The sequence below is a fragment of the Cornus florida genome, unplaced genomic scaffold (assembly GCF_030987335.1).
Source record: "Cornus florida cultivar Cherokee Brave unplaced genomic scaffold, ASM3098733v1 CherokeeBrave_3.0.0_Hap2_Chr01, whole genome shotgun sequence".
Taxonomy (NCBI): Eukaryota; Viridiplantae; Streptophyta; class Magnoliopsida; order Cornales; family Cornaceae; genus Cornus; species Cornus florida.
The window spans coordinates 20340006-20367579 of NW_026775571.1; the positions used below are offsets into that span (position 1 = coordinate 20340006).

The 27574-nt window shown below is 34.4% G+C and overlaps 1 protein-coding gene and 1 long non-coding RNA gene across 2 annotated transcripts in view; one reads left to right on the forward strand and one right to left on the reverse strand.

The window, feature by feature from the left end:
- Positions 1–17755: 17755 nt before the first annotated feature.
- Positions 17756–27574, reverse strand: part of LOC132293577 (importin subunit alpha-2-like) — a 31177-nt gene continuing 21358 nt past the window's right edge. Inside the window, exon 12 of the mRNA XM_059791138.1 lies at positions 17756–17941. The gene's annotated coding sequence lies outside the window, so the exon portion shown is untranslated. The remainder of the gene's footprint in view (positions 17942–27574) is intronic.
- On the forward strand, positions 20049–27389 carry LOC132293569 (uncharacterized). Its single transcript, XR_009477864.1, has 2 exons — positions 20049–20664; positions 23450–27389. It is a non-coding gene; the product is annotated as an uncharacterized LOC132293569 (long non-coding RNA).

Below are 27574 nucleotides of genomic sequence, written 5' to 3' on the forward strand. Positions count from 1 at the left end.
TGATGCATTCCAATTTGTTCAATTTATTAAATAGTGTAAATTGGGTTGCGGTGTGTCAATTTTTGGTATCAGAGCCAGGTTTTTTAGGTTCTGGGGGTAATAAGAGTCTAGACTGGCAGTGGCAGTAGGAAGTGTGTAGTAAAGTCATTTATTTGACTTGATTTTATACTAACAAATATATGTGGTGATTATGTATCATATGTATGTGTTGTTATATTTGAGATTTATTATAGATAAAAAGTAATGGAAGGAGGAAGTGGTTATCATAGAATTGAGGAAGAAGCCTCGTATATTCCTGTTGAGGCTGAAGTGGAACAACCTATTCAGGGTGGTATGAGAAGAGAACAGGAGTACTTAACTGGTATTCAGAAAATGGTGAAGGCTATAACAGACTTGGCAGAACAAAACAAACAATTTATGGCAATCAAATGATGATACAAGAAAGGCTGGAAAGATAACAGAAAGGAAAGAAAGGCCCGGATTATGAGAGGTTTATAAAGCTAACACCCCCAGAGTTTTCAAGTACTACTAAACCAGAAGAATAAGAAGAATAGAATCAATATTTGTAGTGATGGGTACAGCAAAAGACCAGAAGGTAAACTTAGCTACATTTATGTTCAAAAATGAAGCTAGTTATTGGTGGGACACGACAAAACATTTATTGTTCACTCCAGGAGAGAAAGATGTGATATTCTGGAATCTATTTGTTAAATCTTTTTATGAGAAGTATTTTCCTCCGATTTATAGAAAAGAGAAGGAATGGGAGTTTATTCTCCTAAAACAAGATAGAATATCGGTAGTGGATTATGAAGTTAAGTTTACAGCTTTATCGAGGTTTGCACACAAGTTTGTATAGAATGAAGAAGATAAATGTACAAAATTCCAGGATGGTTTAGAGGCGGCTATTAAGTCCAGAGTTTCAGTGTTTGAGGAAACAGATTACAACAGACTTGTGAATAAAGCCATGATTGCCGAAAGGGATTTGAAAGAATTGCAAGAAAGAAGGGAACAATACAAAAGAAATAAATCTGAGCCATCACAATCAAGAGGAGGTGAAGGAATTTCAAGTCAAAAAAGTCAAAGGTCGCAGTATGGAAGGGGAAGGGGTAGTGAATCTCATGGGTAGACATTAGGTAGTAGAAGAGGTCAAAGGCTTTCCGAACAACAATCTGTACAACAAGGTAGCTTTAGAGGAAGTATTACTAGCAGGGGGTGTTTTCAGTGTGGAAGGGAAGATCACTAGAAGAATGATTGTCCTGTGTTGAAAGCAGAAGAGTGCTATCATTGCCATCAGTTGGGTCATCAGAAGAGAGATTGTCTTATGTTGACAGGAGTGACCTCAGTAAGTAGTGTTGTTGGTTCTGGTAAAGGTTTTCCACAGGGAAGCTCGTCAAAAGGAGATAGGGGAGTTACAAGTGGTTCACAAGCCCAGGGAAGAGTTTTTGCTATGACACTTCAGGATGCTCAAGCAACTCCAGAAGTGGTGACAGGTACACTTTCTATTTTGGATAGAAATGTTACCGTGCTTATTGATCCTTGTTCAACACATTCATTTACCGCATCATCTATTGCTATGCATTTGGGTAGACCACTTTCATCATTAGATAGTACATTGTTTATTTCTACACCAATGGGGGAAGTGGTAGTGGTTGTAAATGAATATCGGGATTGTGTATTACAAATGGGAGATAGACAATTAAAAGTAAATTTGATACCGTTGGGTATACCAGATTTTGATATCATTTTGGGTATGAATTGGCTATCTGCATATTATGCTTCAATAGATTGTTTTCGAAAAGAAATTGTATTTCAGATACCAGGGGAGCCATAATTTAGATTTACCGGAGAAAGAAATGTATTCCAAACTGTCTCATCTCAGCTATACAAACCAGAAAGTTGTTGAAGAAAGGGTATCAGGGTTATTTGGCTTATGTGGTTGATACAGAAAATAAAGAGGTGACACTTGGAATTGTACCAGTGGTAAGGGAATTCACAGATGTGTTTCCAGAAGAATTACCGGGGTTACCAGTGGACAGAAAGGTAAATTTTACCATTGAGCTGGTACCGGGAACAGCTCCAATTTCCATTGCTCCATATCGAATGGCACCGATAGAATTGAAAGTGTTGAAAGTACAATTACAAGATCTACTGGATAAGGGCTTCATTCGACCAAGTATTTCACCGTGGGGTGCACCGGTGCTATTTGTCAAGAAAAAGGATGGTACTATGCGGTTGTGTATTGATTACAAACAGTTAAATAAGGTAACCATCAGAAACAAGTATCCATTGCCACGAATTGATGATCTATTTGATCAATTGCAAGGGGCAAGGGTGTTTTCTAAGATTGACTTGAGGTCAGGATATCACCAGTTGAAGGTAAAGGATAGTGATATTTCCAAAACTGTTTTCCGAACTCGATATGGCCATTATGAGTTTTTGGTGATGCCTTTTGGGTTAACCAATGCTCCAGCGGTGTTCATGGATTTAATGAATCGAGTATTTCATCCGTATGTTGATTCGTTTGTTATTGTCTTCATCGATGATATTTTTATATACTCTCGAAGTGTGGATGAACATGAAAAGCATTTAAGAATTGTGCTACAGATTTTACGGGGAAACAACTTTTTGCTAAGTTCAGCAAATGTGAGTTTTGGCTTAATAAAGTTGTATTTTTGGGGCATGTGGTATCTGGGGATGGTATTTATGTTGACCGGTCAAAAGTGGAAGCAGTGGTGAAATGGGAAAGGCCTACTAATGTGACAGAAGTCAGAAGTTTTCTAGGATTAGGAGTTTATTACAGGAGGTTCATCCAAGGGTTTTCTAGTATTACATTGCCATTAACGAAGCTGACTCGAAAGAAAGTAAAGTTTGTGTGGAATGAGGAATGCTAAAGAAGTTTTGAAGAATTAAAGAAAAAGTTAATGTCAGCTCCAGTGTTTACTATTCTGTGGGGTGGTGAAGGTTTTGTGATTTATACTGATGCTTCATATCAGGGTTTGGGATGTGTTTTGATGCAGAATGGCAAGGTAATTGCATATGCTTCTAAACAATTAAAGAATCATGAATTGAATTATCCTACACATGACTTGGAGTTAGCTACTATTGTTTTTGCTTTGAAATTGTGGAGGCATTATCTGTATGGTGAAATTTGTGAAATATTCACTGATCATTAAAGTTTGAAGTATTTGTTTACACAGAAGGACTTAAATTTGAGACAGAGGCGTTGGATGGAGTTAATCAAAGACTATGATTGTAATATTCACCATCATCCTGGAAAAGCCAATGTAGTAGTAGATGCCTGGAGTAGGAAGTCTTCAGGGAGACTATCTTATGGACAGTGTGCACAGGTGGCAAATATTATGGAGTTGAGACTAATGGGAGTTGAATTGACAGTTACTAACAAAGGAGCATTGTTTGCACATGTTACGGTGAGACCTTTGTTGTTGGATCGAATTAAAGAGGTACAAATTCATGATGTATTCCTGGATAAGAAAAGAAGAGAAGCTCAATAAGGTATGTAAACTGAATTTACAGTTAGGGATGATGGGACTTTGTATTTTAAAAGTCAAATTTGTGTTCCAAATGACGTTTCCTTGAAGAAAGATATTTTAGATGAAGCCCACAGTTCTATATATGCTATGCATCCGGCGAGTACTAAAATGTACAAGGATTTGAAGGAATACTACTGGTGGAATAATATGAAGCATGAAATTACAGAATTTGTAGCAAAGTGTTTAGTATGTTAACAAGTGAAAGCTGAACATCAGAAACCAGCGGGGTTATTGCAACCGTTGCCAGTTCCACAGTGGAAACGGGAGCATGTAACAATGGATTTTGTGACGGGACTTCCAAGATCAAAAAGGGGACATGATTCCATTTGGGTTATAGTTGATAGATTGACGAAATCAGCTCATTTTCTGGCAGTGAAAACTAGTTATTCTACAAGGGAGTATGCTCGTTTGTATGTTGATGAGATTATATGTTTACATGGGGCTCCAGTTTTTATTGTTTATGACAGGGATCCGAAGTTCACTTCGAGATTTTGGTGTAGTTTGCATGAAGCCATGAAAACTTCTTTGAAGTTTAGTATAGCTTTTCACCCGCAGATAGATGGACAGTCAGAACGAACTATTCAGATTTTGGAAGATATGTTGAGAGCTTGTGTGCTGGATTTCAAAGGTAGTTGGGATGATTATTTACCATTGATTGAATTTGCTTATAACAATAGTTATCAGTCTACTATTAGGATGGCACCGAGTTACCCGAAGAATTATCAAGATTACATGATGTTTTCCATGTGTCTATGCTTCGGAAGTATATATCGGATCCATCTCATGTTTTAATTGCGGAACTGATAGAGTTGAAGGAGGATTTAACTTATGTAGAGAACCGGTACAGATTTTGGATCGCCGAGAGCAAGTGCTTCGAAATAAGACTATATCACTAGTAAAAGTATTATGGAGGAGTCACACGGTTGAAGAAGCAACTTGGGAAAGCGAGGAAACTATGAGAATGCAATATCCTCACTTATTCGGTATGTTTCATGCATTTTAATTTCGAGGACGAAATTAATTAAAGGGGGAAAGAATTGTAAGACCTTGATCCAAAATTAATTGCATTAGCTTAATTTTATATTAATTCTGACATGATTTATATATGAATATAAAAATGGAGTAGATTGTTTTGTGAACTTGGTGTGTTTTGTAACAATAAAATGGAAAGAGGAAATAAAACTATATAGTGTAGTAAGAAGCACTTGTGAGTAGATGAGGTTAATTAAAGTTCTGATGTGGGTAAACAGTATTAACTCACACATAAAATATATAGTCATAAATTATATATGAATATATAATTCTAGATAAACTATCAGTACCCATATGGATATATATTATATGTATATTCTATATTAGTTAGTAAAGCTTCCTGTAGAAGGCTTGATTTTTTCAACCTGACTATATATCTTTTACATATGTGCACACCAAAAGGTCACAAGTGTACTTATGGGCCATATGGGTGAGGATAATTTGGTGCTATGGTTCACGAAATGCTATCATGTGTATATGGAAATCTTGTAGTGATATTTATATAGTAATTTAGTGGTGATTCATTTAGGAGATGCTGCCAGCACCACACACGCATGCAATACACCTGTACATGGTAAGTTGAAAAGTTTTAAATATTTTATACACTGCAATTGAAAAGGAAAAAGAAAATAAATAAAATAAAAAGAGAGAAGGAGTTTCTGTTTTCGGCTGGAGAAGAAAAAGAAGTATAGGGAAGTTTAGAAAAGGAAAAGAAATACTCTATAGGTAAGGATTTTATATTTTATATTTTTGTTGTTTTTCTAAATTTCTATATTGAGGTTTAAACTTACCATGAATAATTTGGTTCACGAGTTTTGTATTAATCTTGTGGATTTCTATTTATTTCATTAGATAGATTCAAGTATTTCAATTGTTTAAAATGGAAGGAATTATGAAGTAGTTGAAATTGTCAAGGTGTATGAAGTTCTCTAAAATGGAAGGAACTATGAAGTAGTTGAAATTGTTAAGGTGAAATTGATATATATATATATATATATATATGGTTAGTAATCTGAGATTATAGAAATCAAATGAGAAAGGAGATTGGAGGAGAGAGAACTAGAAGAATAGGAAAGAAAAATGGGTATGTGATTTTTGGTACAGAGGTACTAGAGGTGAATTTTATTTTTTATTTTGTTTTTTATCCTTATTAGATATTTTTATTTCTTTTTATATACAGATAAATGGGTTGATTGATTGTGTATATATTGTAGTTATTTGTATTTTATTATCTCACTTGAATAATTTGAGTGAAAATAGTTGTTAATTATAATGGTGGAGTTGCCACATAAATGGTTGTGGTCATGGTTTTAAATGAATATTGTGATTTATTATTTAATTCTTTTCAAAAATATATATGACATGGTTATAATGTTGTATAGGCAAGGAGAAGGACTTGACAACTTTGACATTTCCAGGGGAAAAATAAATAATTTCGGAAGTAACCAAGGTGAGTGTACTCATTGAAAGTTTTACACTTGAATGTGTTAAATTGAAGCATTGAAATTGTTTATGTGAAATGAAGATGCATATATATATATAAGGTCCACACTCTGGCCTGGAAATAAAGTACTATATTTAAATAAGGTCCATACTCTGGCCTGGAAAGAGAGTACCATATTGGAATAAAGTCCATACTCTGGCCTAGAAGGAGAGTACTATAATATATAAGGTCTATACTCTGGCCTAGAAGGAGAGTACTATATTTTAATGCATGTAATATGTTAATGAAGTTTAATTGAAGTTATCAGATAATATTCGTTTATATTACTCTGATGTAGTAGTGTTGCATTCACTGGGCTTTAAGCTCATTCCTTCCATATTTATTTTATTTTTTCAAGTATCAGGTTGGGTTGCTACTGCCAAGTCTAGAATCTTGTGTATGAATGGGGAAAAGAACAATGGAACGTCTTTTGTTTAGATGTAAATATTGTAATAGAATATAATCGTGTAATTTGTCATTAACGATTTAGTTTGTCAGAATTTGTATAACGGGCCTATAATTTTGTTTTAAATTGTAAACTGTTAAATAGGTGCTCTGATGTAGGATGACGTCGTGGTTGAATGAGGTTGATGCAGATGGTTGATGCATTCTAATTTGTTCAATTTATTAAATAGTGTAAATTTGGTTGGAGTGTGTCAAAAGATGCTTAGGTTTTCAATTTGAAAATTATAAGGCAAGTTCTTCTCTATTTTTCTCCTTTGATTCGTGTTCTATACATGTCTAGATTAATTCCAGGATTTTTAATCTGCATTAATAAACCCGTTTAGAAATTAAAATCAGATTTATAAAACATGATTGTATGTTAATGAGTTTGTTTAGATCTTTCATGTTTTAGTGAATTGATGCACGAATTGTGTTCTATAATATTGAAATCATGTTTATATACTGTATTGTCGTTGTTGGGACATTCTGGGATCGTGAATTAAAGCTTTGAAACTCCAACAATGGAGGTTTGAAGGGCAAATTCTCTGAAGAAGATGATGAACATCGCGGAGTTTTGGCCAACCAGTACAGGGGTTTCGGTCTACTGAAGTAGGGCTATCGACCTACTGGTGTTGGATTTCGGTCAACCGATATGGCTAAATAGGCAAATCGGAATGGGGTTTCGGTCAACCGGTTTGGCTTTGTGATGGGAGTTCTGGGATGTTAAAACTGTATGTTGGTTTTATATTATTTGGATCTGTTTTAAATATTTATAAATTAGTAAATAGATTCATTAAGGTTTGAAAAGCATGATTTTTACTTATATGCTAAGGGATTGAACAATATGGAATTCAATTGATTTACATGTTGTTAATGAAGAATATAATTGCCTAAATTTAAATCTATCAATTGTATGGATGTATATGATTTTTATCATGTGTTGATAGTATAATATAATCATGTATTTAACTGATTTTGATTATGCTTAATTCTAGAATATTTGATAAATAATTATTTGTATTGCATTAATTATGGATTGTATGGATATATGCACCATTGTCAGGATATGGGGGCATATTAGGGATGGATTAATTAAAAAAAGTTAAGTCCTACCTATTTCATTTCAGGCCACGAAACTAGTTGGATGACATGCCATTAAAATAATATGGTTGGATAATTTCTTTTTATTGGATAGGATGGACATTATATATATATAGATATATGCCATGATATGAGCTTGAGTCTCAGGATCATGGTTAGGGTGCGTATATTGCCTAGGATGGATAATTGGATATAGTGATAGATATGTGCCCTGGTAGGTCTAGGTACTCATGCGCACTTTACGTGCGATTTGCATGTTGCCTACTATTCAGGTTGATGCAGACCTATAGTCTAGTGAGCGTTTTATAGTGTGTATCTATATATATACGGACTATTAGTTATTGTTGAATTAACTAGGATGTATACGTGTATCGAGTCTCTGTTTGAGATGTAGTAGATTAGAACTTGTTTGTGGGTCTGACCCACCATTATTTTTTACAGGTGTTAATTAGATTCAAACTTAGAGATTGTTCATACTGAGCAGAGACAATCTATTCACTCTTCCGACTCTATGTAAAATTTCTTCTTTATGTTTTAGTATTTAGATTCAATTTTATTTCATGGGTTTTGGATTAGGTGTCCACATAATGGATTCCCGAGTTATAATTTATATGGTTACTAGTATCAAAGGATTTGGATATGTTTGGAGGATTATTTTATTGGATTAATTAATAGAGGTTTTTATTATTTAGTTTCTTTCAGCATCTTTATTTATTCTTATTTATTTTTGTCCTCAATGTTTCTTTAAATACTTTAGTTGTTTGATATTCCCTTGGGTCTGGGCTTGGGCCTGATCAACCCATGTCTCGGAGTTGAGGGGTATCACATTTATTGTATATTGAGGAGGAGTCTACGAAGGAGATTACTATAGCACTTGATAGTATACTAGTTGTACATGAATTTTCAGAGGTAATTCAAGAGATTTCAGGATTGCCACCTAGATGAGACATAGACTTCGTGATTGACTTAGCTCCACGCACTACGCCTGTTGCTAGCACACCATACATGATGGCACCAATGGAGATGCGAGAACTGAAGGATCAAATTCAGCAACTACTTAGTTAGGGTTTCATTCGCAGGAGTACTTCACCCTAGTGAGCGCCAGTTTTGTTTATAAAGAAAAAGGATGGTTGACTTCGCCTGTGTATAAATTACAGGGAGTTGAACAAAGTTACTATTCGTAACAAATATACTTTGCCCAGGATCGATGATCATTTTAAACAGTTGAGGGGAGCTACTTATTTCTCCAAGATTGATTTGTGCTCTGCTTTCATCAACTTCGAGTTAGGGAGTAAGATGTTCTTAAGATAGCATTTCTCACTAGATATGATTCTTATGAGTTCCGTGTCATGCCTTTTGGGTTGACGAACGCGTCAGCAATCTTTATAGATTTGATGAACACGGTCTTCAAAGCTTATTTAGATCAGTTTGTTATTGTATTTGTTGATGATATTTTGGTCTATTCTAAGTTAGAGGATAATCATGATAGACATCTTCGCACAGTTTTGCAGACGCTTTGTGAACATCAGTTGTATACCAAATCTGAAAAATGTGACTTTTGGCTACGAGAAGTGAAGTTTCTGGGTCACATGGTGTCAGAGAAGGGGATAGCAGTAGATCCAGCCATGGTCTTAGCGGTGTTAGGGTGGCGTCAGCCTACTTCACCTTTAGAGATTTAGAGTTTTCTGGGATTGGCAAGATACTATCATAGGTTCATTCAGAGGTTCTCGAAGATAGCGAGACCACTCACTCATTTGACGAAGAAGGGTATACTGTTTGTATAGGATGAACACTGTCAGAAAGCTTTTAATGAGTTGAAAAACAAGTTGACTTCTGTACCTATTCTAGCTACTCCACAGAGTGGGATAGAGTATCTTGTCTACACAGATGCTTGTTTGCAAGGTCTTGGTTGTGTTTTGATGCAGGAAGAACGATCAGTTTCTTATGGGTCTCGTAAGCTTAAGCCTTACGAGCTTAATTATCTGACACTCAATTTGGAGTTAGCAGTTGTGGTCTTTGCTTCACATATTTGGAGGCATTATCTATTGGGAGAGTCCTTTAGACTATTTAGCGATCACAAGAGCTTGCAGGATTTGTTCCCTCAGCGGGAGCTTAATACGAGACAGCGCAGGTGGTGTTAAAGTTTGTGAAAGACTATCATTTCTCTATACAGTATCATCTAGGGAAAGCGAATGTGGTGGCATATGCACTTAGTCGCTGACCTTATGCTAGTTTTTCCACATTATTCACCACTGAGTGGGATGCTTTGAAGACAGTTGATGATTTGTTTGATTCTTTTACGGCATATATGGTAGTTACACCGTCTATCATTCATAAAGTACTTAAGGAGCAACTTACAGATCAGCAGTACATTGATAGAGTTACAGAGTTAGCTTCTGGAGATGTTCCATTTTATTCTGTTGGGACTGATGGAGGCTTGAGGTACAAGGGGCATCTAGTAGTCCCTTCTACTGATGATTTGAGGAAGGATGTGATGACTGCACTTCACAAATCTGAGTTTTCTATCCATCCAGGTGGAGATAAGATGTATCGGGATATGAAGTGACCGTTTTGGTGGGCAGGTATGAAAAGGGACATTGCTATTTTTGTCTCTAAGTGTAGTACTTGCTAGATGGTCAAGATTGATCATCAAAGACCATAAGGTTCTTTACAACCACTACCTATACCAGATTGGAACTAGGAGAGAATTTTTATTGATTTTGTGGTGGGATTGCCTAATTCCAATAAGAATCATAATTCCATTTGGGTCATTATTGATAGGTTGACCAAATCGGCTTATTTCTTGCCTATTCGCACTTATTTTACTTCAGAACAGTTGGCGAGGCTTTACATTACAGAGATTGTGAAGTTGTATGGTATATCATTATCCATCATCTCAGATAAGGATTCGAGTTTTATCTTAGGATTCTGGGGAAGCTTTCAACAAGCTTTGGGTACAGAGTTGCATCTTACACTGCTTTCTATCCTCAGACAGATGGACAGACTGAGAGACTTAATCAGATTATCGAGGATATACTTTGTTCTTGTGTCCTTGAATTTAAGGGCAATTGGGAGGATTATTTGCCATTTGTGGAATTTACATACAATAATAGCTTTCAAAAGACTATTGGTATGTCACCATTTGAGGCATTATATAGCCGACCGTGTAGATCTCATGTTTGTTGGTTGGAGGTTAAAGAGAGCATATTTTTAAGATCTTGAGTTCATTAAGGATACCTCTGAGAAGATCACTCTTATTCGTGATCATATGCGCTTATATCAAGTGGACAATTCTAATGACATAGTTACCAAGGTGAAGTTTTTAACTTAAAGGTTTGATCAATTTTTTATCAACCAAAATTCAGCCCATCAAGTGCCTTCCTCCCCTAATCATCATCATTCTAATGAATCGTGCATGACATGTTCAAGTGTGTTGCTTACTACATCCAATTGTCCTCATGGACATGTGCATAATGAACATCATGAACAAGTCAATGCCGCATTTATGAATCAAGGGAATAATCCCTATTGGAATCATTACAATCCTGGGTGGAGAAACCATCCCAATTTTTCTTGGAAAGCCAAGGGGAAGGCTCAAACCCTCCCCAAGGTGGTTTTCAAAGGAAGTATGTTCCACCTCATATGTAAGGCCAAAATTCTCAAAGCTATCGTCCGTCCTATCAAGCACCCAATGGAAATCAATTTTAAAATTCTCATTTTCCCAATTAACCATCGTATGCTCAAAGTCATTCTAGAAGTCCCGCTTTTTGACGAAAAAGTCCTATCGACTTTAAGGACTTTGGAGGCGAACACTCAATTGCTTCATTCTCACTCACAATTAATTGTCAAGCTAAAAACCCAAGTAGGGAAAATAGATAGCATGTTGAATGCGAGAGAGAAAGGAAAATTGCCTTTTAACCCCCCACCAAAGCAATAATTTGTGTGGAGACCACTTCCTCTTCGGAAGGTCCTACACTTGAACATGTAAATGCGGTGACCACTTTGAGAAGTGGAAGGGTAATTGATAACAAAGTTTAAGCTAATGAAGAGAGTGAACCACACTAGCTTGGGCGACTTAAGAGCAAGTGTAAATCTTCTTCCCTATTCGGTATATGTCTAATTGGGCTTGGGCGGCTTGAATCCAACGTCGGTAGTTTTGCAACTAGCTAACCAATCCATTAAAAAGCCCCAGGGTATCATTGAAGATGTTTTGATTAAGATTGACAAATTCTTCTTCCTGGTTGATTTCATAGTCATTGACACATAATCGATTCCTAATCCCAAGAGCCAAATCCCAATTATCCTTAGTCGTCCCTTCTTGGCTACCGCTAATGCCAACATCAATTGTAGGATGGGGATAATGAAGATCTCTTTTAGCCACATGAAGGTGAAGTTGAATATTTTTAATCCAACTTCCAATGCTATGGACAAACATGAAGAGATTTGTGTTGTGGAAAAATGTTTTGAAAGTGTTTGCCTTTGAATGAGTTTTCGAAGGATGTTGTCATGAATTCTAATGTTGAAAGGGTATGGAAGCCCAAAAGTTTCATTGATTAAAAACCATCTAGTGCACTTGAATCAAATCCAACAATTTCCTTAGGGAATGATTTGTTGGGTGGGATTTAAAGTTCAATTCACCCCATTGAGAATGGGATGCTTAACAAGATCTTTGATCCGGGCTAAAAGTGTCCAACGTCTTGCTAGAGACATTAAAGACTAGTGCTTCATAGGGCTTTCCAACCCTATTCCTCCCTCATTTCTTGTTTTGTTTTTTCCTGCTGACAATGGCCGCTTGTATATGCCAAAATAATGTAGTGAATGTGCGGTTCAAGGAAAGCCTTTTAGGTTAAGTTTAAATTTATAAAAACCACTACCACTATTACTACTAACGTAGCAAGAGTGAGTAGGGATCGTCCTAAGGGATTATACGTGTTGGAATTTAACTTTGACTCTAGTGGATCACAAGATTGCAAAGGAGAGATTGATTATTTGATTACACTAAAATTCAATTAATTAAAATAAACTAAGTTGAGAAAGGGATTTAAGACATGAGAAGTGAGGTCTTGGGGTGCATTGGAATTGCCACCAAGCTCGTTCACCAAAAACCACAAACTTTTAACTAATTTAAGGAAAACATTCTTGTAAACAAAATGTGACTACCAATTGCAATATTAAGCATGGACCATCAAATTCAATAATGAATCGTCTACCTAACCAACAAATAAACTAAGTGTAGCACAACCCATCAATTCAAAGCATAACCCATCAAACTAGTCACAATTGTAGCACACATCAATCTAGTGAATCATGGAATTTGCAACAATAAGCCATGGAATATCAAATCAAGTAAAGATTGTCTACCTACCTACAAGCATGAATTAAATTGTAGAACAACTCATCAAGCATAAGAATAATCCATCAAATTAATTGACAAAACCATTCAATGAATACCATGCATAGCCATCACTAGATCCTTAATTAATCACACAGACATGAAACCAACATAGAGAAACTAGTGTAGAGATCAATTCTCAAGTAATCACACATAAGACAACATATAATTACAAAGAGAATCAATAGGAAGAATTAAACCATATGAATCATGTAAGACATAATTCCCAATTTAATCACACATAGACATGTAAATAAACTAGAGAATTAATAGGAAAAATTAAACTATAGAAATTATAGAAATACACCAAGATTCATTTTATTCACAAGACTATAGCACTAATCACAAGATAAATTCCCCAAAAAGTCAAAAGAAAGGGTTTAATTTACAAGCTTGGGGTTCATCCAAACCCCAAGCAGAAGCCTAGCCAATCATGGAAGAGGTGGGTGTGATTTTGGAACCCTCAAGGGCAATCCCCAAACATAGCTCCATCTTCTTCCTCTTCTTCTTTGTTGAATTCTAAAGAGAGAGTGTATAGATCTAGAGATGTGTTCTTGGTGCCTCCACTCTTCTCTTTTCTTCTAACCCTAATCTCTAACTTTTCTAGAGAAAGAAAATAAAATTACAATGTAATAAAATTGAAGACAAAAAGCTATTAGATAGATTACAAAAATGGTTCAATTCCCTTTAAATACAAGGTCATTTTCTTAGTCACTAAGTCAGAAATACAGCCCCAAAAATATCTAATCCCACAACTATGTGGTAAGTGGAGTTTGGGCGCACGGGAATAAAACAACTCGTTGCCAGCACATTTTCGATTGATCGAAGAAATCTTTGATCAATTGAAACTTCGATCAATCCAAAATATCATCGATCCATCTAAATTTTCAGCATTTTTTATCTTTTTTCGGATTTTTCTAAAATCCTCTAGGAACTTTTGTTTGACTCCAAAAAGGCTGTTATAGACCATTTTTAGCCTGTTTGAACCTTATTGACCTGAAATAGACAAAAACACAAATAAGTACTAAAATGGGAAAATAAAAATAGATGAATGGACTAAAATACCCTCGTTTAGGTGCTAAAATACGTCACATTTGAGCACTCATAACACCCCCAAACTTAGATATTGCTAGTCCCTAATAATGAACTACAAGGAAAATAAAGAAATAAGCAACTATGAACTAGAAAGCAATAAAAAGATAGTGCCACTTTCGTAGGGAACACGATTGCATTTAGTGGATGCAATAAGTCTTTTAAACCCCTAGGTTACCCTAATGGACAAGTGAAGTCTCGTGAGGGTTTCCAGAAATGATACCCACAAACATTGAGCTCTTTCTCACTAAAGAGGCACCGATATACAAAACAAGCATCGAGAGAAAATTACCTCAAGTATGCAATTTTTTAACCCTTTCCAAGTAATCTCCCAAAATCTCAACATCAAGCAAGCAAGTATGGTCCTCCACACATCAAGATAATGATCATGCAAATCAAAACAACTCTAGAATCCTTTTTAAGTGAACCGGCATCAAATATGTTGTTATCTAAGCCATCTAAAGAAATGATCACATCCTTACCCTCAAACTAGCGCACAAATCTAGTACCAATCATCAAGACAAAGAGTGGACTTTTTATTAAAGCTTATTCAACTAGGTGCGCTTATTCTTTTCATTCGATTTCTTTTTTTCTTTTCTATTTTTCTTTTTTAAACTATCCTAGAGGATCAAAGATGGAAGTATGGTGCAATGTAATGATCTATTAAACTTTTTAGCGATCCATAAGGTCAAGTATTAGGTCAATGACTCCCAAACTGAACGGTTTTAGGGCATTAGGTGTTAAAATACCCTTAAGAACTTACAAGCTCAAATCGACTAGGTTAAAAATCAAAACTACCTCCATCTAATCATTTCCCACTTCTCACCTTTTGGGAGAAGTCCTCGCTTTTTTATTTGCTTTTGTAACTTCTTCTTCTTCTTCTATTTTTTTTTTTTTTTCAAGTTATTAACCTAGAGTTTGGGCCCTCCACCTTTCAGCGCGAGAAATTCAATGCTTGATGAGGCTAAAATCCCGGCTACTCAATGAAAATGGATTGTTACCCACTTTTGTCAAGATGAAAGCTTTCAATGCACTACTAGCTCAATTAGGATATAACCAATTCAATAATCAACAAAGTATATACCCCATAAATGAATGCTAGTGTGCGCCTATGCTGGTGTAGAATCCTAGAGTGGATCTCAAAACAATCATAAAATCAGGATGATGTGGACCACAAATGCAAGCAAGACATCAATCTTTCAAAAAATTTACTCCTAAATGGCATCCACAAGGCATACAAGAAGTATTGGACTCTCAAGTCAAACAATTTTTAAATTCTAAATATCATGGTCCTCAAAAGATCAAAATCACAACTAACATCAATCTCAAATCTCAATCATGCATTTAAAGATCAAAACTTTAAATAGAATGCAACAAAGTCACCATACCACCAAACTTAAACCGCACATTGTCCTCAATGTGTAATGAGAATAATGGAAAAGATGGAAAGAATATACCGTGGTGGCAAAGACATAAAGCCCGATAGTGATCCATTGGGAAAGAGTGCACCCCCAAACTTGGAATCAACAATCTACTTAAATAACCACACTAGCAAACTCATATCAAATATCAAATGGGATAAGATAAGTAAATCAAGCATTCTAAGGCAATATAGCACAAGATGAAAGAAATAAATGAGATCAAGCCTAATAAAAAATATGAAAGTAACATGACTACACATAAGGGTACAATGGTAAATTTTTTTATATTTTTCATTTAATGAAAGCAAGTATATACAAAATGCAAGAAAATGAAATAATAAAATGCATGAACAAAATACAAAAATAAAAATAAAGGTAAAATGCAATGAAAGAATATGTACAATGCAAGAAATGAAAAACAAAAAGTAAAAAAGGATGCAAGAACAAAATAATGAAATATAAAAATAAAAACTTTTTTTAAAAATTTTTATTTTTATTTTTTATTTTTAGACATAACAAGTATGTACACACACAAAAATAAAACAAATAAACGTGCAAGGAAATAAAAATGCAAGGAAATAAGAGATGCAATTTTTTTTTTTTTTTTTTTTTTGAAATAGTGCTCGATCAATCAAAATTTACTTCAATCGATCGAGCTAGGCCATGATCGATCGAAAATATGAATATTATTGTCTGGGATCAAAAAAAATTCGACACAATTTCGATCGATCGAAATTATTTTCGATCGATTGAAACCATGTTCAATCGATCAGAATAAGCTTTAATCGATCGAGAAAGTCTTCGATTGATCGAACTGCCTGGGCACAAATTGCTGAATTTCGAAAAATTTTCAAAGGCAGAAATTTTTCTAAGGCCCCAAAATACATGAATATGGTTTTAAAACCTAATTTTTGACAATGAAGTGCAATGGAACATATCTAGATGCCACAAGAAGTAAAAAATAAAAAGAAATGTGGAAGGAATAGAGTTGTGAAACTTTACGAATGCTAGTATTTAACGTCTCTAGCAAGACGTTGGGTCGACTCACTAGTCGAAAGTATCAAAAACTGCATATGAAACATCCTTATTGACCTTTTTTTCCATTATCTCATTTAATGCCTCACTTACAACAATATAAACATCCTCCAAAAGAATGACTTGAAAAGAAATTATGAAAGATGCAATTTGTTTCTTTTCATCCACGGCCTTGAAAATAAAATCAATACTGAGCGGCCTTACACTTGGCAAGGCAAAGTCTTTCAAAGACTCAATTTGATTAATAAGAATTGCACTCTCTTCATCCTTTTTTTCTTCCTCAATAATCACCATCTCCTCACCTTCCAAGTTTGCTAAGGAGTCCATTAGAGAGTTCACTTCATTTTTGAAGCTTTCAAGGTCAAAACCACAATTTTTATACATTTTAAAAAGGCATATCTCAAGAGGGTCTTTGGAGATAATAGAAGGAAAGCCCTCTTCAACAAGTTCCTCCTCCTCCTCTCCTATCTCTATAGTAGTCAACATTTCCTCACTTTCTAAAGTATCAAAGGCTGGAATCAAATTATGATCAAAACATGAGAAGTCCTCATTAATCATGTTGTGCTCTATTGGATTAGCCACTAACTCACTTGCCACTTCCTCCTCTATACAAGATAGAGTGCTAGGCATTAGCTCACTTGTCTCATCCTCCTCTTCACTCTCATCATCCTCGTCCATATAAATTGAAGTTCTTGCCATTTTTTATTAGCTCACTTGCCTCATCTTCCTCTTCACTTTCATCATCCTCATCTATATAAATTGAAGTTTTTGCCATTTTTTCATTTGCCTCTTCCTCCTCCCTTGACGAGAAAGAATACTTACGATTTGCTCAACTTAAGCTTCAAGCTTGGCTAAGATTTGGGAATGTGAATTAATATCTTAAGTTTGTGAATTAAGCCCATCAAATAGAACTAACACTTTTTCTTGAAACTTGGGTGAATAAGGTAATGGAGGTGGTTCTTCATAAAATGATGGGGGAGGGTAATAGTCACAAGGAGGATTAAAAGAGTGATCAAATCCATAATAAAATGATGCATGTTGAACATTAGACTCAATCTCATAAGGATTAAAATATGATGGAGGAGGTGAAGGGATGTAATCCCCCCCCCCCCCCTCCCAAACTTGGATCAAATAATCCTCTATTCATAATTAAAATCCAAATGCAAGAAAAAATTTGGCCTCCACATGGGCCGATGCTTGGACAAAGATAAAGCAATTTAATTAGCCTCAACAAGGGCTATCACAAGCATACAAAGAAGTGCACATTTAAAATACAAGAGTTCTAAGAATTGCTTACAAAGGTCTTTAAGCAACTTTAAATTCTAATGCTAGCTTTAAGCTCCAATGATTGCTTTAACATCCAATGATTGCCTTTCTTGTAATCAAGTACCTAATTGACAAATAATATCAAGAATGAGAAATGAATATACAATGGAAAATAAAATTAAAAAAAGAAGCAATCAAATGAACACTATTGTCTAGTTTAATTCCAACAAAACCGTTAATCTCCGGCAACGGCACCAAAATTTGACGATGGCCGCTTGTATACGCCAAAATAATGTAGTGAATGTGCGGTTCAAGAAAAGCCTTTTAGGTCAAGTTTAAATTTATAAAAACCACTACCACCACTACTACTAATGTAGCAAGAGTGAGTAGGGATCATCTCAAGGGATTGTACGTCTTGGAATTTAACTTCAACTCTAGTGAATCACAAGATTGCAAAGGAGAGATTGATTGTTTGATTACACTAAAATTCAATTAATTAAAATGAAATTAAAATAAACTAATTTGATATAGGGATTTAAGAGATGAGAAGTGAGGTCTTGGGGTGCATTGGAATCGCCACCAAGCTCGTTCACCAAACCACACACTTTCAACTAATTTGGGGAAAACATTATTGTGAACAAAATGGGCTACCAATTGCAATATTAAACATGGACCATCAAATTAAATAATGAATCGTCTACCTAATCGACAAATAAACTAAGTGTAGCACAACACATCAATTTTAAGCATGACCCATCAAACTAGTCACAATTATAGCACACATCAATCTAGAGAATCATGGAATTTGCAACAATAAGCCATGGAATATCAAATCAAGTAAAAATTGTCTACCTATCTACAAACATGAATTAAATTGTAGAACAACCCATCAAGCATAAGAATAATCCATCAAATTAATTGACAAACCCATTCAATGAATACCATGCATAGCCATCACTAGATCCTTAATTAATCACACATAGACATGCAACCAACATAGAGAAACTAGTGTAGAGATCAATTCTCAAATAATCACACATAAGATAACATGTAATCACAAAGAGAATCAATAGGAAGAATTAAACCATATGAATCATATAAGACATAATTCCCAATTTAATCACACATAGACATATAAATAAACTAGAGAATTAATAAGAAGAATTAAACCATAGAAATTATAGAAATATACCAAGATTCATTTTATTCACAAGACTATCGCACTAATCACAAGATAAATTCCTCAAAAAGTCAAGAGAAAGGGTTTAATTTACAAGCTTGGGGTTCATCCAAACCCCAAGGAGAAGCTTAGCCAATCATGAGAAGGTGGGTGTGATCTTGGAACCCTCAAGGGCATTTCCCAAACATGGCTCCATCTTCTTCCTCTTCTTCTTTGTTGAATTCTAGAGAAAGAGTGTGCGTAGATCTGGAGATGTGTTCTTGGTGCCTCCACTCTTCTCTTTTCTTCTAACCCTAATCTCTAACTTTTCTAGAGATAGAAAATAAAATTACAATCTAATAAAATTGAAGACAAAAAGCTATCAGATAGATTACAAAAATGGTTCAATTCCTTTTAAATACAAAGTCATTTTCTTAGTCACTAAGTCAGAAATACAGCCCCAAAAATATCTAATCCCGTAACTATGTGGTAGGTAGAGTTCAGGCGGCTGGGAATAAAACAGCTTGCAGCAAGCACATTTTTGATCGATCGAAGAAATCTTCGATCGATCGAAACTTTGATCCATCCAAATTTTCAACATTTTTTACCTTCTTTCGAATTTTTCTGAAATCTGCTAAGAACTTTTGTTTAACTCCAAAAAGGCTGTAATAGACCATTTTTAGCCCGTTTGAACCTTATTGACCTGAAATAGACAAAAACACAAATAAGTACTAAAACGGGAAAATAAAGATAGATGAATGGACTAAAATACCCTCGCTTAGGTGCTAAAATGCGTCAGATTTGAGCACTCATCACCTGCATCGTCTAGATATGTTTCGAGTTGATCATTTAAGTTTCTGAGTAGTTTATTGCATTTCCTGCACTTTCAGTGTCATCTTGTCTTCGATCGATCGAATTCTGCAGATGCCCATTTTGCCTTGGAAATTGCTCAGGATCTCATCATTTCGATCGATCGAAGTTCATTTGGATCGATCGAAGCTCTTAAAATCAAGTTGTCCATCTTCCATTCAATCGATCAAAATACCTTTCTATCGATCGAAGACCTCCTCGATTGATCGAGATTACGTCTTTTCAAATTTCGAGAAAACTGCTTTTGCCGTTGGGTTTCCAAACCTTAGATTTTTTTTATTCATTTTTCAGTTTCTCTCTCCTCCTTTTCCCTTTCTTTTTCTTTTCTTTTTTCTTTCTTTTCTCTTTCTCTCTCTACCTCTTACAAACTCTTGGCCTTCTCTCTTCTCTCTCCCTGAATCTCAAACTCTCCTCATCTCTTAACTCTCTCAAGTCCTCATCTCTCCCTTCGCCTAATCTCTCACTCAACTCCGGCGAAGCACCAACCCATCTCTCCCTTCATCCCTCAACTCCGGTGAACACCATGAACCCCAAGGTCGTCGCCGTCCTCTATACAAAACGGCGAGAAGCTTTAGCCATTCGGCTAAGCTCGTTTTTTTCTCTTCTCGCTCTAATCCCTCTCAGATTTCCTCTATTTCTCTCTTCTCTAGCCGATTCAGGCCAAGGAGGATTTGATTCATCACCGGCGACGCTCTGAAATTTTTGGCAAGTCTTCAGCGAGACTTCGGTCACCTCTTTCGACCATGGTTAAGCCAGAATTCGTGGATTCTTCCCCAATCTCTCTCTTTCTCCATTTCCTTTTCCCATTTTCGGGTCGGGTATGTGATTCTTCCTTTCCTTTGAATTTAATTTTAATTTTTCTTTTTATTATTGCATTTTTTAATTTTATTTTATTTTTATTTGAATTTATGTTTGTATATACATATTTGTTCAAATGGAAAATGGACTATGAAATTGAAAAATCAAAATAAAAAAAATGGAAATAAATATAAATAAAAATAAAAATAATGGATTGAAAATGGAACCATTGGACTAAATCCATGGACTGTGATATTCATTATTGTGGGCTATGACCCTTGTGTTGAGGAGGATGGAAAAATATGGAATATAGTTTGTTGTGTAGAAGGAGAATGGGCAAAAACTTGAATATGGATTTTGATTGTGGGCGGTGTCCTTTTTGCCGTGTTGAATGGAGTTTGAGAATTTAAATTGATTGTTTATGAAACTTTGAATGTTGAAATTTGATTGAATGTATATGTGCTTATATGTATGCCTTTCTTAAAAATTTTTGTGAATGCATATTTTAAGTGGAACCCATGCCGGATTTTTGTAAAAATGAACTTAAATTTTGGTTTTACATTCTTTAATGGCACTTGGTTTATTTGTGTGAACTTGAATTGAAAAGGAAATTGGAAAAGAGATTTAAAGTTGGAATTGAATTGATTGAAAAAGAAAAATAAAATTTGGAAAGTTGTTGTGTGATTGTAACTTGAATGGATTTGGAATTTAAATGTATGAAATGGAAATGTTTGCTTGTAATTTGAAATGGAAGCTTGATTGTCAAAATGGTTTTGATTTTGAAAGAAATGAATTGAAATTGTAAAATTCTTGAACTTGAAAAATTCTTGAAAATTTTAAAGTTGAAATGGCATATGAAGTTGAATATTGATGAGCGTGCTTCCCAACTTGTTTCATTTGTTCGTATTAAGTATAAAAATGCATGGATGTTGTTTGATTCTAAGTTGTTTTAAGTGCATGCAAGCATGACTTGAGTTGAAACTTGTGCTTTTGAAATTTGAAAATGTAAAATCATGTTTAAATTGCATAAATGTGATTTCAAATGGACCTTTTTGAAAGTTTTTTTTATCTTAAATTGACTCTTGCTCATGGTTAAGGTACATTGTTTGGTGAATCGATTCTTGAATGTTTAAAATGCCTTTGTGATCACACTTGTTGGTTTTCAAAATATAAAAAAGAATTTTTGAACTTTGTTTTGAAAATGAGAAGTCGAGTTGCTTAATTCATTCCTTTGTAGAATATTCAATGCATGATTCTTGTTATGATGTTTATCTACAATGCATATGAATGTTTGGACCTCAAAGTTTTCAAAAAATTCCAATTTTGGCCCCAAAAATGTTAAAATTTTCCAAAGTTGACCAAAATACCCTTAAGTGAGATAATACTTGTTTCATTTGATGTCTTTCCATCCAAATGCATGTCCTAAGTGCTATTGAACTTGTTTATACTCAATTCTTGATTCTTTCCATGCTAGGGCATAAGTTTGATATTTTTAACTCCACTTGTCATGATTTTGAATTTTCTTGAAAGATGTGTTGAAATTGCCATTCCAAACCGAACTTTTTGAAGTCAAATGTTCCAATGTTGCTTCATAAGCTTGAAAAAATTGTCAAATGTGATCTTCTTTGAATAATTGTGTGCACTTTGGAATAATCTGCAACTTGTTGCTTGTATATACACATTTTGCACACACTTTTGTCACATTGATGGTTTTGAAAGTTTGTGTGCATATTTTGAATAAATCTTCTTGGCATTGATCTTTGAATAAGTTTAGAGGAGAGAAATGAATGTTTAGAGTTTAAAATGCATGTTTGGGATGTCATTGTTGTTCTTTGGCCTTAGCATTCAATTCTTGAGCTTAATTTGAATTTTAAATGCAATTTGAGAAAAGTTTGGGGGTAGGTTGTCTTGTCGTTGATCTTTTAAAATGCCATTTGCTTGATTATATACTTATGATCCATTCTTGAAAGCTAGTAAGAGCTTGAGACTGAGGTTCTTTGCCAGTCATGATTTTGATTCAGAAAAGGGTAAGTTTCTTGTTATTCTCAGTTTTTGACCAATATTTGTTTCATTTAAGCTTTAAAGGGGGTCACGAGCCATGAGTGATCATAGGATGTTGATTTTGTTGAAATAGATGATTGGATATTTCTTTGACTAATATTTGTGCATCATTCATATACATGCCATATAGTTACATACCATGTCCAGGATCCATTTTTGAATTTGTGTATCATAAAATGCTTAGGATTGAAGTGTTTTGCAACCGTGTAATTCACTTAGTGTTTATTTCATGATATACATGTTTCTCGAGTCCTAAGTAGATAGTTGCTATGATTGTATCTATGTTATCCTTGCTCCATTGGCCTTAAATGTTGAATTTGTAGGCATTCTTGCTTAGGAATTGATACGATGTCATCCTAGGGTCTACTTGCCATGCAATTGCAGAATCTTCTTAAGTTTTAAGTTTGCGAATGCACGTTACATCCTTTATACACATCACATCCTATTCTTGTCCTTTTGATCCAATTTTTGCTCATATGTTTCCAAAAGTGACTTTTCTGCCCTCTATGCTATCATTGCATTGTTTTGCGTACCTGAGATTGCTTATTGTGCCATGATCTATTCTTGTCTTATCGAAACATGTTGAATGCTATTCTTGAAGCTTTCTTGATCACTTCTTGCACAAGCATTATCCTATATGTCTATTTTCTGTTTCTACTTGATTTAGGCATGCTTTGTGTTTTCTAATCAGATGCTTGCCTACTTTTATACCTGTGAACTGATTTATATTTGTTGCTTTTGCAGATGTAGCGTAGGCAAAAGACTCTTGCCCGAAAGGGCGTAGCCAAAGCTACACAGCCTCCTCCATCTCCAGCAAAGGAGTAATCTTCATCATTTGAGGCTACTATGAAATGACTCGGTCATTTTCTTCCTTTCTTTTTTCCTCAAATTTTACGGATAAATTTTTTTCCATTGTCTTTTCCTTTCGATGTTTGGTTTCTCATCACTTAATGTCATCTCGAGTGTTCGGAAATGGTTTTTGAGACTCTTTCCATTGGATTGACAACTTCCTTTGAGAACCGAGTCATTCCCACATTTTTCGTTTTTTGACACTATTCACTTTTCGTCTTTTTCCCTATTTTGTCTTTTCCTAGTTTCCTTTTTCATTGCATAACCTCACTTTTTGTGTTCAGATTTTATTCCGACTTTGCATTCATCCATGATATTTATTTTCCATGATATCTACATTTTTACTTTTTGCGACTTGTTACTTTATTCCAACTTTGCATTCGTCTTAGGGACCTTTTTGCAATTTAATTTGGAAGATATTTTGAAAAAGGACATTTTTGCAATTTTTGAAAAATGTAACAAGTGTCACATTCTCATGGTGCCACTTGTTGGCATTGGGGTGGAAAAACTTGGAAGCATAATCTTGTAACACATAGAAGGTAGAGATTCGCCCACTTATTGGCCTAGGATTGGTGCATTTGTTAGCTTAGATGATTGACAATTGTAGGCTTAGGATTAAGCCTAGGAAGGAGCCATGGATTAGTGACAAGTGTAGGCACCAAAATGAGTCTTGCATTAGTGTGTATGAGAGGTAGTGTAAGAACACCTAGTGAGTGAACGATTATTAGATCCTCCACTCACCATTTTTTTCACTTTATCTCTTTCATTACACTTGTTCTTCAAAACCCTAACCTAGCCACAATTGAAGAAAAGCTTGGTCAAGAGCTTGTTCCATCATTTTGGCCTCCTTCCACTCACCTTAGATCTTAAACCTTAGGAGGTAAAAGTTTCCTCACTCTCCTCTACAAAACCCTTGAAGGATTTAACATAACTCATAGTTTTGCTTTGGTATCTAGATATTCAATTCTCTAGTGAGGTATTGATCTATGATTTTGAATTATTTTTATGTCACTATTGAGTATTTTCCATGCATAGAAGACAAGGATTTATATTCCCCTTAAACTGTTTTAACTTGAACTTAATCTTGCCAAATTAAATATAGAATATGAAAGTATAATCAATTAGCTTTCATTTAGTTTTGGTTTCATATACTTTGAATTTAAAATGAATTAGTTATGAATTTTTGAAGTTGCAAGCTAGTTGTTGGAAATTGAAATCTTTTCCTTATCTAGTCCGGAAATGAATTTTTATATGGAACTGTGGTACTTCAATTGCCTTGAAATTTTTAATGGAACTTCCCCCATGGGTCTTACACTACTCAGAATTTTTTCACGATTTTAGAGCATGTCTAAATTTTATTAAAAATCCGAAACTATCTGCTGTCCATGTTTTTGTTGCAGTTGGAAAACATATTTTTAGATAATTTATTTCACTAATATTTTGACATTGGATCATGGCTTAAATTTTCAGTTTTACACTCTCATATGTTTACTTCCAAAATAAATTAAGTTTACCCAATTTGGATGTCAAATGAATTTTTTCATAAATTTTCAAAGTTGGAAGCTACAGGCTGAAAATGTGTTTTCTTGGTAGAATTTATTTCGAAATTGTGGATCAAAACTGTTTCAATTGGGAAAATATTTTATTAAACTAAATTGATATTATCAAATTATAGTGTTTAAACTTTCATTGGGCTTTGGATTCATTCAATTTGGATTACAATTGAGTTTTTTATGAATTTTCCAAGTTGAAGGTAACAAGCTGAAAAATCTGTCTTGCAGAGCAAAAATTTGGGGCGATTTCATTTCGGTGGTAATTGGGATTTTCATTCCAATTGAGATAAGGGATGTTTTAGGATTTTGAATGTGTTGTATTGAGTGTTTTCCATAATTATACAACTTGTTTGCATGCCTTGTATCAAATCTATAAAATTAGTAATATTTAATTCTTTGTATAAGATTAAATTTACAAAGATGTATATAGCTTAGAATTGAATTGTGGCATGACGATAAATTAGGCCTTAATATATTTGTTAACATATATTAAATTTGGGTCATTTGAATAAGAATTGCAACTTTTATTTAATATTTTTCTTTTATGAAAGATTAATTCCCATGGCCGTGCCTTGCATGATTAATTTATGATATGCTTTTAAATTAAGTCTTGACATACTCTTTAACATACTTTAATTTGAGAGCATTTGGTTGAGTTTGAAAATCTAGAGATTTTAATTAAAAGGATTAATTAAAATCAATTTAAGGGTTCCATTGGCTTAATCAAGTTTTTAATTTGATAATTGTGATGACTAGGACTTTTATACTAGCGTATGTTAATTTAGGACCATTTGATGTCATTTTAGAAATTAGGGATTTGATTATCATGATTTAATTAAATTCCATTTTGTTGTTTCAATGGCCTAATTAAGTTTTTGAATTGATATATGTAATGATCAAGTTATGTTGTATGACATGTGTTAATTAGGGACCATTTGGTTGAGAATTGAAACTTAGATAAATTAATTAATATACTTAATTAATTTCCGTTTCTATCGCATTATTGATTTAATCATGAGTTGACATTGATGGGATGTTTAAAGCATCATTTCAGACTTGTGTTAGATTCTTCAGTTTATGCTTTCAATATTAAATTATATTGTTATATCGTGTAACGAATTGCACACTGAAGATTCGATATGTGATGTTATTATAGCGCGTAATGAATCGTGTTCTGAAGATTCGACATTTGTCATCCTATAGTAGTTGTGGATTTAGAGCATGAGCTATGTGATTACAACCTACTTATGCATAGAATGTAGTTTCATGCTTTATATATATTTCGTATATAAGTTGTTAACTTATTTATTTTGGAGTCACTTGAGACATTGTTACAGAGGCATGGCTAGAGTTTGGCTCTAGTGCGGGAGGTATGAGTTCTCTCCATTTATAGTGCACACTTAGGGTGGTATTCCCAGTGGGTTAATGCCCGGAATAACCGTTTAGGTCTTGCCTTTATCCAAGATTTGATATCCAAGTCTTCCACTACTTGATTTCGCATTCAATTCCAAATTGGCAACCAATGTTTAATTGTGACTTGTGGTTTTGGTTATTGGCGATTTAATGTTATTAAGTACATTCAGGCATTATGATTTCTAATGAATCATTACAGGTTTTTGATGTTGTTAAGTACATTCAGGCATTATGATTTCTAATGAATCATTGTAAGTTTTTGATATTGTTAAGTACATCTATGTTATATTGTTCAAGTGCAACTTAGGAATGATCCTATAGATTCATTTGGAACATAGCCGTTAGGTGGCATGACCCACTTTAGTTGTTTTCGTATTTTAGATTTTAAGTCAATGGCTTTGAAGATCTATATCTTGTTGTTTTGTATAGCATGCTTCTATATTATTTGAATTGCATGAATGATGTGATTTATGCTAGAAATATTTTAAGGTAGCTTAGGATGCTCCCTGAATCTCACCTTTGACATAGACGTTAGGCGGCATGACCCTTTTGAATTGTTTCAAGTTAATATAATAACTTTGTAAAACGTTAGGTCAATGCACGCTCATTTCCTATAAATAGCTTTATGTTACTCACCCACGTAGTGGGGATATTTTTCAGGTACAGGGACCTTGATTCAGGATGCACACTAAGCCATGAAAGTTTCGTAAACTTGAAGTATCATTTTCATGAAATGTTGGCATGAAATCTTATTTGTACCTTTGTATGTCAAAACTTGTATCTTTGATTCCATATATGTACACCTTTTACGATGTATTTGACTTGTGTGAGATGAGGCCGGAGGCCAATGACATTTATATTGCATCTTATGTAATTCTTGATTTCATGAAATGCTATGAAAATATTGAAAAATGTTAAGTCCTTGCTTCACCATGTTTGCATCGGGTGTGAGAATTTCATTCTTTTTCATTTATAGGCTCTCTATGATCATGTATGAGGTGTGACCAAGGGCCAAACACCATTTTGTTATAGGTTTTGCATTTTTGTTTCATTT